We start from the raw sequence: 12,319 nt of genomic DNA on the forward strand, positions 1-12,319 counted from the left end.
ACATACATATATATATAATGGAATATTATTCAGCCACAAAAAACAATGAAATGTTGCCATTTGCAATGACATAAATAGAGCTAGAGAATATTATGCTAAGTGAAATAACTCAGAGAACGACAAATAACATATGATATCCCCCTCATATGTAGAATTTAAGAAACACAACAAATGAGCAAATGGGAAAAAAAAGAGAGAGGCAAACCAAGAAACAGACTATTAACTATACAGAAAAAGACTGATGGTTACCAGAGGGGAGGTGGATGGGGGTTAAATAGGTGATGGGGATTAAGGAGTGCACTTATGATGAGCACCAGGTATTATATGGAAGTGTTGAGTCACTGTATTGTACACCTGAAACTAATAATTACACTGTCTGTTAACTAAATTTAAATTTAAAAAAGATTACCAAATCAGATTTAATAGCCAAAGGTCATAAACAGTAGAGAACTATAAATATATTTAATCTTATGGTTTTAAAAATGTGAGGAAATATAACAAGATATTATTTTTTCCTCCTCATATTTTTGAGGATGGAACAATAAAAAAAGAACCCTAAACATATAATTAAAATAAAATAAATATTTAAAAAAGTTAAAAATGTAGAAAGTCAAAGTTCTTTAAAAACTTAGAGAAAATGTTTGGACAACATAATCTCGGTAAGTGATCCTGCTAATAAATTTTCTATTCTTTGGTAGTCAAAAACCTGATGGATGGGGAGAGAGTAGAGGTAAGGAGAAAAGAGAAGGAGAAAAAAAAAGTCTTAGCAGCCTGTTTTTCCTAATCCTATTCTTACTGACCCAGCTTCTGGTTCAGTGGCATAAATGAGTAACAGATGTGGGACTCGGATGTCTTCCAGCATTAAGGGGAGTGTGGTGTTCAGTTGTGCTCAACACAGATTCCAGAAAGCAATTCCTCGAGTTTGTCAAAAACATCACCAGAGACAGTTCCAAAACAAGGAGATTGCTTTAGCACACCAGGAAAGGGGGTGACATAGATAAAGGAAAGCCATCACAATGCTCAAACCAAGGGAATGAAAAATTCACCTTTGCAGCTGAATGTAATCACAGATAAGTCCTGTCTTTTAAAAAATGAGATCATAATATGAGTCATCTGTCTCTTATATATATTTTGAACTACACAGGTCCTATATGGAGTGTCTGTTAAGGGAGGCAGAGCTATAGATATGGCATTTGAATTTTAAAAGTCTTAATTTCTTTTTTGAAATAAGAAAATGCCACCATAAAACTTTTTTTTGGAAGATATTATGATGAATTTCTGCCTGATGTTATAGTTTTAAAATGATGGCATTTTATTCTGTTTTGGTCCCATAGCTGCCTGCCATAACGGTTTAAAGGAGAAAGGAGATTAGTGGAGTAATTTTGCTGCAATAAAGGCCACCTTGTGGAAGGTCAGCTCACTGCTTGCTTCTTGTTTTTCAATGCAAGACCCTTCAAGCAACAAGAATAAGGCTGCTGAAACAGGTGGACAAAGTAGTCAGAGAAAAGACAATTTCTACCTGTTATTGGATATGGTCTTGTGCATTGAATCTGAGTAGATTTTTGCTAAAATGGCAACTGGAGGTATATTGCTTCCTAGGACTCATATACTATGAGTTTTTCTGTCTTAAGAAAATAAAGCAAAACAAACAAAATAAAACAAAATGATAGTCATGATATCACAACAGTTTGTAGAGCCACAAAATATACTACAATATTTTTTATATCTTAAGAAATTTCTTTTGGGGTGCCTGGGTGGCTCAGTCAGTGGGCATCGACTCTGGATTTTGGCTCAGGTCATGATCTCAAGGTTCTTGGATTCAAGCCCCATGTCAATGGCTCTGCATGCTGACAGCATGGAGCCTGCTTGAGATTCTCTGTCTCCCTATCTCTCTGCCCTTCCCCTGCTCCTGCACTCTCTCTCTCTCTCAAAATAAATAAACACTTAAAAAAGAAAGAAAGAATTTTTTTTACATTGTGTAATTAATTGAAGTGCCTTTCTTAACATCAGCAGAGTCATTTCAAATGGGCTTTACATTTTGCAAATTGAATCAACAGCTTATGGGAGGTTTTGTTCCTTCTGAAAAGCTTAACTCTTGCAAAATTGCAACTCTTAAGAAAAGTACCAGAGTTTATTGAGTATTCTCTATGTGACTAGCACTTTTAAAGTGTTGTTTGACTTAGTTCTCACAAAAGCTTTATGAAACAGTTTTACTTAACTATTAAGAAATGAGAAAACTGAGGCCAAAACTAATTAGACTCTGTCTGAAGATCATATAGCTGTGAGGATATGGTCCTATGCTTGAACTTGACTCAAAGCCAGAAACAAAATATATACAAATGTATATATAGTATGTGTGTGTATATATATTATACACATTTATTTATACATATATAAAAATATATGTTATTTACCTGCTACATAGTATATATACTTTATATATATGTGTGTGTATATATATAACATATATAATACATCTTGTGTGTATATATTCCTGATATATATTAGTTACCTTAAATTGTTGGTTTAAGGTAACAGGCCAATCTGGTTTCCAAATTTAGCCCAAGTTGAAAGATCCACATTTCTTGAGGACACGGACCCTGACTTATTTGTGACTTCTCCACCTAGCCCAGAACCTGGAGAATGGTAGTCCCTAAATTATAGTCATTGACTGATTGCAAAATGCTTAGAAATCAAGTTTTCCATTGATCAACACTTTGCTGAGTTTCAACCAGAGAAAGCAGTTGTGTTAAAAATTTTCTGGTAGCTCAACATTTTAAAACATTATCTCATATGGTCTCTACCTCAATTTAGACGTGATCTTTCAAGTTAAAAATAAGAATTTGGCTTTGCCGTACCTACTCTGTTTTTACTTTTGTCATAGAAGTTTGCTTTTTTGTCTAAACTAGGGAGTTAGATTAGGTGCCCAGAGTGCAGAGGACCTAATGAATCATATTTTCAATGTCAGGTAATTTTGTGTGTGTGTGTGTGTGTGTGTGTGTGTGTGTGTGTGTGTGATTTGTCCCAACTTTTTTCTTTTGTCAAAGGTTAGTTTTATTTCATTTGGCTTTTTTGTTTGTTTATTTGGTAGATGACTGAGAATAGGTTAGGACAACACAAAATGGGTTATAAACCTTTTCTCATAGACACTGTGGATGATTTCTGCTGCTTCTTACCTCCTCCACCTCCCCAACAAGTGTAATAAATGCAAAATAGCATTCCAAATTCTTTTAAAGGAAATTCTTAATCCAGAAGATTTATTTTAAAGTAAGAAACTGAAATTTTCTCATTTTGAAGGGATGAATATAAATGAATGATTTCAGTTGCCAGAAAGAACTGTAAACACTGGTACTTGCAGATGTGTTATGTGTTGAAACTACAAAGATGTTTAAGACATGGGCTTCTTGTACTTAAGGGGTTTTGCGTTCTTGCGATGTGACCACTGAAAGCAATTTTTAAAATTTTGAGACTCAATTCATTTCTGCATTTTAGAAATCAGATGTTTTTCTCTCTCTAAAATATGTCTACTGTTAGAGCCTGTAATAGAATCAAGTGTAACAGTTATTTGTTGAATAGCAGCTTGTATGCTATATAGCTTAAGGGAAAAAGGATAAAGATAGTTATATTCTGTTCCTGTCTCCCAACTAGCAAGGGGACTTGGCCAGGTTATATTAACCCGAGTCTCAGGTTTCTCACAGTAAATAAAGAATTTGTTTTGCACTGATATTTGAAATTGCTTCTGTGCTTGAGCCAGAGGTCCGCACTAAAGTACATAATGCACATGATGCACCTAGCAATGTACCTAATGCGTATGTAGTAAAGGAAATATCTGCTTACATTTTAGCTCAGTTAACCTTCTTCACAATTAAGTGGCCTTAAGCAGTCCATCTTTTTCTGTGTATTATGCAAGGTATTGTGGTATATTGGAGCCAATATGTCAGAATGGGGTTTGATTCCCAGCATTATTATTCCTAAGATTATTGACATTGTACACATTACTTCTATGAAACTACTACTACTATTTGAAAAATGATGGTAAAAATATGGGTGTTAAATGAAGCAAATTTATTTTTCTTCTAATTGAATGCTCCAAACATATCATTTTTAAAGGCTTCCTAGTGCAGACATGCTTTATCGCTTAGACATTTTGACCACAATAATCACCATATTGCTGTGTGATGGAACAAACCAGTGTTGGTTGGGAGTAATCATTGGTCTCCCAGTGTTTCCTACAGTGTGCAATACATGTTGGTCTCTACTCTCTTGTTCCTCTGCCTTTCCTTTCTCAAACATATTGCCTCTCTAAGATTTGTGCAGCTCTATACTGCCAACTTGCAGTAATGAATATCTATATATATGAAAGGATATTGAAAAAAAACTACTTGCCCTTCATTTCAGAACCCCAAGCTGAAGTTGTAATGCAGAGTACTCAGTCATTACTGTCGAACTAATTAATGCTACCAATATACCATTTATATTCTCCCCAATATATCAAGATGTATCAACTTTTAAAATGCCATCACCGATTAAAATCTAGGATATACTTCAATGTTGACTATAATTGGGTCATATGATGTTTCTCTTCTGTCTCCTGCCCAGACACCATTTCTGTAGTAGGGCATAGTGGGAATGGAGATTTGAAACCACAAGAATTAATTCTGAAGAGACAGGTTGACATCCACTTTTCACACTGCAGAGATTCACAAAAAGCTCTTGTCTTTTAGTAGAGGTTGCAGTGTCTTATGCCCAGGGACACTTGAGTGTCCTGTTGTGGCTTGGCATTAAAACAGATTCATTGATGTTCTTCTGTGGGACTACTGGCTGGCCTTTTGTTTATTATTGTTATATTTTATTTGTACAGATATCCCGCCATGCTCTGTGCTATAAATAGTGATGTTTTTATTGTTAGTACCGTATCCTTAATAAAGCTGCAGTTTTCCTGGCAATTAATTGTGCTGACAATCAATGCAGGGCTGCAGGCAGTGTGTTTATGTGCTGAGCTTTTGATGAGTAAAGCCCTAAGAAGTTGAGTTGTCAAAATTAAATACATTTCTCAGACATAAAGCCACATTCTGTTCTTGGTTTGATCAAATGACAGTTGATTGTAGGCTGAGCCTAGATTTGGTTTTGCTTGTAAAGTAGAGAATATTTGGTCACCTTCAAGAATTAAGTTTAGACATGTATTAGGACAAAATAAGAGGATAAAATTACTCATGTCTGCTTTTTCTCAGGGCTCAGTCTATTTTTGATAAAACTTTCTTCTTTTGAAGTAAGTACCCTAGCAGGTTTTGGAAAGCTTTTTGCTTTCCACCAAACTTTAAGATTAAATACACATATATGTTTGGTGCTTTTGTAGATACTTCAAATTTACTCAGATAATTTCCCTGATTAAATATGGGTGATGACTTGGTGTTTTTGTCTACTTTTTTTTTTTTATTCTTCCAAGTACTAAACAACATTCTTCTGTGACATTTGACTTTATGTCCTGACTCATTGGATGTTTAATCTTTGTCGAATAATGATAGCAGTGACAGATCAAAAGGCATTTGGGGATTATAACAGGAAAAAAAAATCATTCAGCAAACAACTTCGAGCAACTTTTTATTTTGTTATCTAGTATAAAGTTTATTTACAAATGTAAATGTAAACTATTATTTTAATAACTAATTCTCAAATTATACAAAAGCTCTTTTTGTTGCTTTCCTCAAAGTATCAGTTACGTAACAGCTAGTACAACTCTAAGTCTTTGTTATACACACTTTATAATAAACAAATATATAAAACTTAATTCATAGTTAATATCCACAATTTCATTTATCAAACATGGATTTCAGTCAAATGAAACATGTTGTACTTGTATGTCCATATTTTAATGACAGAAATCATTTTGAGCTTCCCCCCCTTTTGTTATAGCGCTTGAAATATATTCATATATATATATATATATATATATATATATATATATATAGTATTAAGATTTATAAAGGTTATTTATATGGCCTAGAGAGTTGTTCGGGACAATTCTTGCTTAGAATAGACATCAAACAAATATTTGGTTACTGACTGACCTAACAAACCAGTAAACAATAATCTTATAATAGTAAAACTATTGGTGTGTACTATTTTAGAATTTTTCCTTTATAGAATTTAATGTAACAATAAGAAATAATAGATATAGGACTTCCGGTTTCCATTGAGAGATGTTGAGGGTTGAAAAGGGCATTATTTCCAATCATACAACAAAAACTAATCTAGCAAACATCAGGTTTGTGACTTTTCTTAAATCCATGAAGTGTTGAAGTCGCAAGGCAACCATTGGCTCAAAATATAAAGACAGACAAGCACCCATGGGGAGAAGTGAAGCTTGCATTTTTGTTTATCTGGCAAGATGCAGTCAGACACTGGTACGCAGAGTTCAGCTAAAATGACTGGCAAATTGATGGGGTGCCTGGGTGGCTCAGTCAGTTAAGCGTCCGACCTCGGCTCAGGTCATGATCTCACGGTCCGTGAGTTCGAGCCCCGTGTCGGGCTCTGTGCTGACAGCTCAGAGCCTGGAGCCTGTTTCAGATTCTGTGTCTCCCTCTCTCTCTGACCCTCCCCCGTTCATGCTCTGTCTCCCTCTGTCTCAAAAATAAATAAACATTAAAAAAAATTTTAAATGACTGGCAAATTGATAGAGGGCAGTCAAACATGCGTTTGGAAATATAGCTGACAATTTTTCCCACACCCTCTTGGAGGTTTTCCCTGCATGAAATCCATCAGGTGATCACACACACATGAAGAGAAATGTCTTGAGAAAGTTTCCCTAATTGTGAAAACCCAAGAGACAGGGGACAGCTGTGAGAAGGGGACAGAACTCCCTGGAGCATTTTCACATTCACTGCCCCTAAGAAACGAAATTCTTTATGTGAATGGAGGGGTGAATGAATACTGTTGTCCTACAAGCACTGGCAAAAAGCTGTTGCAACTAGAGAAAAGGAACAGGGGAAAGCTCCTCATCACAAGAAGAGAGAGAGAGAAATATCTGCTAGGCCAATGGAGGGAAGGAGCACTGAGAAAATCAAACCCTCAAGACCCATAGGACAAGAGCCACAAAGAATGCTCTCTTATTTTCCCCCCACTGTAAGGATAATAGCAACTAACAAGTAACGTATAAAACACACCCTCCCAGTGACAGTGCAAATGGTAGATTAAAGCTGAATTTTTGACAGATTTTTTAAAAACAAAAAAATGAAAACAAAACCAAACAAACAAAAAAGAAGTCACTAGCTTAAATACAAGGTATTTCTAAGAGAAAACTGAAGTGTGTAAAGAGCTGAAAGTAAACACTGGTGGGACAAACTTCAACACCAGCTAACCTCCTGTTTAAATTAACTCAAACCCCTGCATTAAAGACCTATCTAAAATAGAGGTGATGGGGTGCCTGGGTGGTTCAATCCGTTAAGCTTCCAACTTTGGCTCAAGTCACAATTTCACGGTTCATGGGTTCCAACCCCATGTCGGGCTCTGTGCTGACTGCTCAGAGGCCGGAGCCTGCTTCGTATTCTTTGTCTCTCTCTCTGCCTCTCCCCCATTTGCACTCTCTCTCTCTCTCTCAAAAATAAGTAATAAAAATATTAAAAAATTAATTAAATAAATAAATAAATAAATAAATAAATAAATAAAATAGAGGCAAGTCCATTTCCCAGAGAAAATGTTCTTTCTTCAGTGTTCCTTCCAGTAAATTATTAAACTATGGGGAGGTTTTGGGAAACCCCTAGACTTGCAGTTGGTGGCAAAAGTGAGTCTGGTTTCATGGAGAGCTGTGCCCACAAACTTCACAGTTTGGCCAATTCTGGGGGGCTCTTTACAAAAAACCCACTTTGAACATAGAGACATAGATAAGTTAAAAGTGAAAGTATGAGGGGCACCTGTGTGGCTCTATCGGTTAAGCATTGACTCTTGATTTTGGCTCGGGTCATGATTTCACAGTTTGTGAGTTTGAGCCCCGTGTCAGGCTCTGTGCTGCCAGCTTGGGATTCTCTCTCTCCCTCTCTCTCTGCCCCTCTCCTGCTCGTTGCTTGCTTTTGCTCTCTCTCTCTCTCTTAAAAATAAATAAATGAACATTAAAAATTTTTTAAGTGAAAGTATGAAAGCAATATGCCAGCACAACATTAAACAGAAGAAGTTTGGATTAACTATATTAATATCAGACAATGTAGACTTTCAATAAGAAATATCATCAGAAATACAGTATTACATACTGAAAAAGGGCTCAATTTTCAAGGATATGTAACAGTCCTTAGTGTGTATGCATCTAACAGAAAATATTCTGAATTCATGAGGCAAAATATGTGAGAATTAAAAATAAAATAAGAAAATTCACAATTTTAATTGAAGGTTTCAATGTCCTTCTCCAAGTTTTAGAATAAGTAAAAAGAAAGCTGGGTAGGCTGTAAATGATTTGAACAACACTACAACCAAATTGATGCAACTGAAATTTATAGAACACTTCACTACAGAGCAACAGAATACACATTATTTTCAAGTATGCATAGAAATTTCACCAAAATAGATCATATTCTGGGCTACAAAACAATTTTTAGCAAATTTTAAAAAAATCTATCTTGGTCATTAATATATTTATAGAAACTTATGTATTCCATGTCATTTAACAGTCACTGAGTAAACATTGGTTATTAATTGTATCCATATAGAAATAATGACATAATAGAATTGCTATATGAAACATTCTGGTTCTTGAAACAAAAATAAGAAATTAAGCAAGATCTATAATCTAAGCAGAAAATAAGGAAAAATACATACGAAGAAAGGTAAGCATATAGGAGATGACATAGCCAATAATGTAGAGGAAATTTGATAATTATCATTAAATGTTATATTTTCTGTTAATTGCACATTATCTTGATCTCTACCACATTGGAAATACCCATTCCACTTGGACCAGACTTAACTTTAGGCACGCTGATGGATTTATAATTTATGAGGCACACTTGCACATCAGAATGGATGTTGCTCAAATAGGTTCCTTAGCTATACCCATAGTGATTTACGAAAACTAATATGCCCTAATACTAAGTAGTACCTAGTATTCCCTAGGGTAACTTGTACCACACACATAGTTAGGGATCATCTGTCACTCTGAAGCCAAAATGTGTTTTAGTGTGGAAAAGGGGACTTTGGGGAGGCTTGCTGGCTGGTACAGCCACTGGTACAGTGTAGATGCTTACACTGATGGCTGCTGTTTTTCTCTTTTCTCTTTTGCTAATTATTGGTAAAGCCCAGTGTGGCTTATAATGTGTATTTCATGAACATCTGTTTGATAACCCAGTCTTTTGTGATGATATAAAATGATTTTAAAATTTTAATATAAAATTTGATATAGAAGATCATAGTAAATATTGAAAAATCTCCCAAATAACTAATTTTAAAATACAGCATTTTAATTTAATTTTATGAATTAATTTATTGAAAATGCTCAGGTCTTACATAATTTTTATGCTGTTAAAGTTGTCCAACAGCATAGAAAAAACGTGGAAATTTCATCATTCCTTCTACAAAGTTATCATTATTTTGGAATGAAAATTTGACAAAGAGTGCACGTAGGAGGAAAACTATGAAAAATAGATGCAGGGAAATTAAATATAATTCCAGCACAATCACAATAATCATTTAAGAAATATAATGGGAAAGTATACCATTCTTAATAAGTACAAAAACATAAAAATACAGGAGAAAATTGGACAAGATACAGATAGGACATTTATAAGAAAAATTCAACATTTTTCTGAATGATATAAAATAATTGAATAAATGAAGAAATACCATATCCTGGATATTAACACTGAGAAATGGAAAATTACTCATTTTTCTCCAAAATACATAGCCAAGCAACAAAATTTGAATCAAAATACCAGTAGGAATTTGGGAGTTACTGAACAACATGAACCAAATAGTCATCTAGAAGCATGAGTAAGAAAGGTTAGCAAAGGAAATCATTGGAGAATAACGAAGTGAGAGGAGACGAGTAATTCTGTGCTAGACAGTAAATGAAAGTATAGATTTCTAGAATGAAGAGAGTGTAAGAGTGTGGTGTGGGAAAAGAAAATTCATGGCAACAATAGAAAGTCAGGAAAGAGATTAATTATATATATTGTAAGTATTTATGATATGATAGTCCTATTTCAGATAAGGGAGAAAAAGGAATATTTATAATATTATATAATTATGAGATGATTCATTAACTTTTTGGAAATATTCTTTTTTAAGGTTCCTAACTTCACTTCTTACAACAAAACTATTTTTAGATGCTTTAATATTACAGGTTCTAAAAGATAAGTTTAATGCTCATTTGATCTTAAAAGGGGCTATGGCTATCTAATTAAAGTCTTTTCTTAAACAAAAGGAAATTATAGAATTGACTAGAGAAAAACTAGGGCTACATAAACAAGTACTTCTGTCGATGAGAAAAATGCCACTAATAATAAACATTTAGGTAGCATAAAAATCTAGAAAAGAAGAAACAATTTTGCCTTGGACTTATAAGTAAATATTTCATGGAAAAGAGTAAGATTTATGTTTGTGGAAAACAAAGGAGAACATTAATGGAAGTAGGGAGGACTCTTATTCATTTCCACTTAGGGTCAGAGAGAAGACTAGTTATATTGAAACAAATTTTTGAAAAAAGAGTATTCACTTTAAAAAATATGTGAGGACATTGGAAGGCAATATAATTGGGACTGCTTTTGATTAAAAAAGCTTGAGGAGGAGGTAACACATGCTATGTTGAATCAGTTAAGGTACGACATCTTTTTGATTGAGAAATTGTGTCATTTATGTCATTCTGAGAAGGAAATGCCAAGACTGGACTAGATATGTGAGAGATTTATTGGGAAAATTCTCATGTACATAAAGTAGGCAGAAAGTCCTCCAGACCTGGATGCAGGTCTGACATCTTTGAAAGGAGGGAAGTAAGAAAGGATTAGGTAGAAAAAGTTTCATCATGAAGGACGGTTCTGAGAAAGTTTTGTTCAAGCTAATCAGGAGTGCCTGAATGAAAGTTGCCCAATAGTCCATGCAGGCAGGCATGGCCAGGTTCTAGTACATTCTGCAAGGATCTGTCATTGGCTGGGACCTCCCAGGCAAAGGGTGGTTGGGCATGAACGTTGTTGTGCATTCAAAGCTGTGGCAGCTGAAGTCTGGCCACCATCTCGGCTCCCACAGCAGGTCCTTGAACAGATATCTGAGCAGAGCACCTGCAAAATTCCCTTTGGCTGCCAGAGATCCACTTCTCCACACAGATGGGGGCACTTATTCCATGGTTCTGGTGGGCCATTATTCCTGCAGAGAAACTTAGAAGGGGGCTGTAGTTAGTGATATGATTTGCTACCTTCCGGATTGTGACTTCCCTTGACCCTTGCCTGTTAACTGAGCAGGCCTTGATAGTTTATCTGGAGATATGACCCAAATCTTTACTCCTAAGGAGTCTGAGGCTTTGCTAATCAGACATTTCTCAGTACCAGGTTGCTTTATGCATCTATTCCCAGCGATGACTAGACAAAGAAGTATCTAGAAGCACCCATGTGGATTGCCCAGGTTTCACATGTATTTTTCCTTTACTCTAGTATATAAAAGCAGCACTGTCTTCTTTTGCTGTCCAATTTACCCTGCCAACATGGTAACTATTTCTTGCCTACTGGTCCCTAAATGTAAGGAGTCCAATGTGCCCTGACAGTGGTTGTAGCCTATAATGCAGTGAAAATCTTGCTAGAGAGGACACCTGGCAAGAGTGTACTCCCCTTGAGGACCAAGACTTCTAACCCTGCAAAGCTCAGAGTATTGCCCAAAGTCCCCCAGGGGGTCACTGGGGGTGATTGTGAGTGGGGTCACTCCGTCTCTCACCCTAACCCTATAACCACCTGTTTCAGTTTTGTCTCTCCTGGAATCAGATGCCAAGACTGAACAAGAAGTGCAGGAGATATTGGGTAAATGACTGTTGAGGAAAGAAGCAGGAGCAGGAGAAGGCAGTGAGAACCTTCACATCTCAGTTGTAAGTTAGTAAAGGAAGGATTGAAAAAGAAGAGCTCCAGAATGCAGTGTTGTCCTGAGAGTTTCAGCCAGGCTGGTAACAAGCCCACTAGCTAGAACTGCAGGTCAGAGGAATCCCCTATCATGTAGGATTGCTCAGGTGGGTGAGAATTCTACTGCTTTCCTCCACTCCTGATAAGCTCTGTCACTGACTGGGAACAGCTGACTGGGAGTGACCTGGCATGCGTATTGGTAGGTACAAAGTCGAGCATTTGGGGGCTCTCAATCATGG

This window comes from Panthera tigris, chromosome C1 (genome assembly GCF_018350195.1).
Source record: "Panthera tigris isolate Pti1 chromosome C1, P.tigris_Pti1_mat1.1, whole genome shotgun sequence".
Lineage (NCBI taxonomy): Eukaryota > Metazoa > Chordata > Mammalia > Carnivora > Felidae > Panthera > Panthera tigris.